The sequence below is a fragment of the Hyperoodon ampullatus genome, assembly GCF_949752795.1.
Source record: "Hyperoodon ampullatus genome assembly, chromosome: 14".
NCBI classification, from domain to species: Eukaryota; Metazoa; Chordata; class Mammalia; order Artiodactyla; family Ziphiidae; genus Hyperoodon; species Hyperoodon ampullatus.
The window spans coordinates 44,352,756-44,358,324 of record NC_136927.1 but is presented as its reverse complement, the minus strand read 5'-3'; positions in this window follow the sequence as shown (position 1 = coordinate 44,358,324).

The window sequence follows — 5,569 nt, the reverse complement described above, 5'->3', positions numbered from 1 at the left end:
AGCAAACAGGTGTGATAGGTCCTGTGCCAGGTACCATGGGGAGGCAGAGATTAATCAGATGGGGTCCTTGAATATGAGGCACTCGGAGTCCAATGGGTTGTTAAGCTGCATTTAAATTTTGCCACCTGAAGCACTGAGTCTTCCTTGAAGGATAGATGCTCTGGGAAGTAACCCAAGCCCACTACAAAAATAAACCTTTGTTGTATTAAATCACTGAGATTTGGGAGATATTTGTTATGTAGCATAACCTAGCCTTAGCCTTCCCTATCTGATATACTGTGGTTCCCAAACTTGACTGAAAATAAGAATTGCCAGAGGTAATTGCTAAAAACCCAGATCTACTGACTCAGAATTTCCAAGGAAGAGACCTGGTCATCTGTATATGTAACAGGCTTGTCCTCCAGCTTCGGGAGGGTCAAGAAAGACTCCTGCAGCTCACCGTGAAAGGAAGAGTAGGAGTTGGACTTGGAGATGGGAGAGGGAAAGGTATTCCAAGGGTCAGGAACGACATGAAGAAAGGCATGGAGGTGGGGAGATGCAGGAACTACCTTGGGACCAGAATCAGGTACATGGGGAATGGTGGTACGTGCTAAAGGGGGAAGTCAGGTGAGAAAGTCTGAGCTTTGTCTCATCAGCAATGGGGAACTGGAGAGGTTTTCTGAGCAGGGGCTGGCCTGGTGATATTGATGCTCTAGAAAGGCCACTCAGGCAGGGAGACTGCACAGGAGGCTGGTGTGTGGTCCAGGCAACCCACCTCACATTGTTATTGAGTGGACTTTAAGTGATCATGGATGTGTTGAGCTCAAAATCACTGACCCATGAGACAGATTACCATTGTCATCACATCGTGTGTGCTTATATGTGTCCTTAGAGCCACAGCCAGATTTGAATTGTGCATCTTTCACACATTCACTCATTTAATGAATATTTACTTTTTTGTTTTGTTTTTTTTCATTTAACTAATATTTATTGAGCACCTACTATGTGCCAGGTGCCATAGTGCCACTGGAGAACCAGCAATGGACAAAACAAGCAAAAACCCTTGCCTTGAAGACCTGAATAAACACTTCTCCAAACAGGATATACACATTGCCAACAGGCGCATAAAAAGACGCTCAACATCACTATCATCAGGGAAACACAAATCAAAACCATCATGAGGGGCTTCCCTGGTGGCGCAGTGTTTGGGAGTCCGCCTGCTGATGCAGAGGACATGGGTTCGTGCCCCGGTCCGGGAAGATCCCACATGCCGCGGAGCGGCTGGGCCTGCGTGTCCGGAGCCTGTGCTCTGCAACAGGAGGGGCCGCGACGGTGAGAGGCCCGCGTACTGCAAAAAAAAAAAAAAAAAAAAAAAAATCATGAGATATCACCTCATACCTGTCAGAATGGCTGTCATCAAAAAGAACACCAATAGCAAATATTGGCGAGGATGTGGAGAAAAGGGAACCTGTTGGTGAGAATGTAAATTGCTGCAGCCACTGCAGAAAACAGTATGGAGGTTTCTCAAAAAACTAAAAATAGAACTACCATATGACCCAGCAATTCCACTCCTTGGTATATTTCCAAACGACAACAACAATTTAAAAAAACTAATTCAAAAAGATAATGGGCCTCCCTGGTGGCGCAGTGGTTGAGAGTCCGCCTGCCGATGCAGGGGATACGGGTTCGTGCCCCGGTCTGGGAGGATCCCATATGCCGCGGAGCGGCTGGGCCCGTGAGCCATGGCTGCTGAGCCTGCGCATCCGGAGCCTGTGCTCCGCAACGGGAGAGGCCACAACAGTGAGAGGCCCGCGTACCACAAAAAAAAAAAAAAAAAAAAAAAAAAAAAAAGATAATTGCACCCCAATGTTCACAGCAGCATTGTTTACAATTACCAAGATATGGAAGCAACCTAAGTGTCCATCAACAAATGAGTGGATAAAGAATATGTGGTATACACACACACACACACACACACACACACAACGGAATACTACTCAGCCATAAAAAATAATGAAATTTTGTCATTTGCAACAATATGGATGGACTTGGAGGGTATTATGCTAAGTGAAATAAGTCGGGCAGAGGAAGACAAATACTGTATATATCACCTATATGTAGAATCTGGAAAATACAACAAACTAGTGAATATAACAAAAAAGAAGCAGACTCACAGTTATAGAGAACAAACTAGAGGCTACCAGGGGGGAGAGGGAGGGGGAGGGACAATATAGGGGTGGGGGATTAAGAGGTACAAACTATTATGTATAAAATGACTAAGCTATGAGGATATATTGTACAACATAGGGAATATAGCCAATATTTTATAATGACTACAAATGGAGTATAACCTTTAAAAATTGTGAATCTCTATAGTGTACACCCATAACTTATACTGTACATCAATTATATTTCAATTTTTAGAAAATCCCTGCTTTCATGGAACTTATTTTCTTTGTCTTTTTTTTTTTTTGCGGTGCGCGGGCCTCTCACTGTTGTGGCCTCTCCCGTTGTGGAGCACAGGCTCCGGACGCGCAGGCTCAGTGGCCATGGCTCACAGGCCCAGCCGCTCCGTGGCATGTGGGATCTTCCCAGACCGGGGCACGAACCCGTGTCCCCTGCATCGGCAGGCGGACTCTCAACCACTGTGCCACCAGGGAAGCCCCCTTCTTTGTCTTTATGCTGGGATAAAGGTGTGAGGGAATATGCCATTCATTCATTCATCTCTTCATTCAGATTTTTAGTGAATGTCTACTTTGTGCCTCACCTCATGTTAGTTGCTGGGGAGAAGCAGAAATGAGTCAGCCCCATGGGACTCCCATGGGAGTCCAGTGGTTAGGACTCCATGCTTCCACTGCAGGGGGCACGGGTTCCATCCCTGGTGCGGGAAGTAAGGTCCTACAAGTTGCGGGGCAGCCAAAAAAAAAAGAAATGAGTCTAGTGTGGAAGCAGACTCAGCCCACAGCTCATGAGGCTGTCAGCCTGGACTGCTGGGAGAGGCTTGAACTAGGTCTTGAAGGATGAGAAGGCTGACTATCAATGAAGGGACGAAACAGTGTACTGGGCAGAGGAAAAGACACAGCAAAAGACTCCAAGGTGTTTGGGGTCCATGATTCCTTGGTGTCGTTAAGGCCTGGGGTCCATGGAACAGGGAGGGAAGTGGTAGGAGAGATGAGGTGCTGGGGACCAAATGCCAGAGCAGCTATTGAGTGTAATCCAGGAAGTTGTGGGGCGTTGACTTTGTTGATGTAGGGGACTGATTTTATCTCATTTCTTTGGGGGGTAATCACACTAGCACCCGGGTAGAAAACTGGACGTGAAGGAAAAGGGCTGCAGGCGGGAAGACCAGAAAGGAGGCTGTTCTTTCTTTCTTCCTTCCTTCCTTCCTTTCTTTCTTTCTTCCTTTCTTTCTTTCTTTTTCTTCCTTCCTTCCTTCTTTTCTCTTTCTTTCTTTCTTTTCTTTTCTTTTCTTTCTTTTTTGGCCATGCCGCACGGCTTGCAGAATCTTAGTTCCTCAATCAGGGATTGAACCCCGGGCCATGGCAGTGAAAGTGCCAAGTCCTAACCAACCACTGGACGGCCAGGGAATTCCCCAAAAGGAGGCTGTTCTGATGGCCCAGGTCAGTCACCCCTAGACTGACCAGGGGCGGTGGGGATGGAGGGGACCCAGGAGACAGCTCTGGATTTGGCAGTTGAGGGAGGGGCTAGAACCTTGTGGTCTTACAAGAATGAGCTTTGTAATCAAAAGATGCAGGCAAGAGCCCCAGCCCTGTCCTTTACTGTTATTTAACCATTCCAAGCCTGTTTCCTGATCCGGGCACTTGGGATAATAGCAGTAGCTGTCCTGAGGTTGGAAGGATTATGGGGGCTACTCAGTGGAGCACCAGGGACTTGGCAGATGCTCGGAACATGGTAGCATTCTTTGGAGGGGGGAGGGAGCCAAGGACAGCTTTCTGTGTGCTTTGAGTGACTGGGTGGACGGAGATGCCCTCTTTGATGGAGAGCACTTTGGGGGAAGGCGAGGCCACCATAGTCTTTGTGGTCAGCGTCAAAGCCCTGGCCTCGCTTACGATAGTTATGGATCCACACGTCTCCGAGTGCATCTTTGGTCTCTGTTCTTGGTGCTCAGCTCAGTGCTCAGGCATACAGCAGGTACTGCCCTTGAGGAGCAGGACCTGGCTTGCAGGTATAGATGTGGATATTGCAGGCATGTAGGCGTGGCTGAACCTGGGGAGGTGACAGGGTAAAAAAAGAAGAGAAACTGGGAGGGGGCCCCGGAAACCCTGCTGCTGCAGGGATGTGGAAGAAAGGGGGGTGGGCGGTCCGGAAGGAGGCTGGGAAACAACATCCGGAGGCAGGTAGGAGCCAAGGTGGGAAGGATTTCAAGAAGAGAGGGGTCATCAGTGTCGTATATCCTCCGATCACGGAGGATGAGGCCTGGCAAGTGGTCCATGGATTTGGCATAGAGAAGGTCACTGGGTAACTTGGCAGAAGCAGGTTCAAGGCCTGTTGGAGGCCAAAGCCCCATTGCAGGGGTAGAGGACTTGATGTGACGTTAAGACGTGGAGATGGGAAGAGGTGAGGCAGGCATTAAGGAGAGGGAAACAGGGTACTTGGACCCTCGAGGGGACCAGAACTCCCCTCCCAATAAGGACAAATTTTGTTTTGAGCCATCTAAAGATAGGCCAGGAGGTCCCCGGAGGTGGTGAGCACCCTGTCCCTGGAGGTAGACAAGCAGAGCTCTGTGACCCACACTGTCCGGGGACTCTCACACTTAGAATGGGGAAGGCTGTGCAAAAAAACAAGCCCCATGTCCTTCTCAGCCAGGCTTGGCCGATTCCTTGCATCACAAAAGCCACCTAGAGGGTCACTCTTGCTATTTCTAGTGTCCAAAGAGCCTCCCGCAGGGACACACACACAGAGGTGGTCGTGCACAGATTCACACAGATACTCCCAAACACAAACTATAAAATCTATCTATATCTCCTGGTGTAAAGGGATCCACAGCTCCTCTCCCCAGGCTATTCCCTTAATTCATTCCCTTACCCCTTCTTTCTGCCATTCCACCGTCACCCCCGTCCTGTGCCTCCAGCCACATCTCTGTCTCTCCGCATCTCTCCCTGCTTCTGTGGCTCTGCCCCTCCCCACCCCCTCTAGGCCTCTCCAGTCTCCCTCCCTCGTGGGTCCCCCTCCCCGGACTACAACCCCCAGGCGCCCCCAGCCCCGGGCGCTGCGCATGCCCCCTGCTCCCCGCCCCCTCCCGGTTCCCCCCTCCCTCCCTTCCTCCTTAACTCCCTCCTCCCCCCTCCCCCGCGCTTCAGCTCCCGCATCCCTCCATCCAAGCCTGTGCCGCAGCCGCATCGCCACCGCAGCCCCGGCAGAGCCGAGCCAGGCCCAGGCCCCTGCCCCTGCCCGGCCCTCAGCCCGCCGCCCCTCACCCCGCCCCCGCCCGCGGGTCCCCCTACAGCGGCCTCGGCGCCCCCCCGCCGGCGCCCCCAGACTCAGGACTCCAGCACCGAGGCAGGAGGCAGGGAGCAGAAGCAGAGGCAGGAGAACGAGGAGGAGGAGGAGGAGGAGGAGCCGTCGCAGG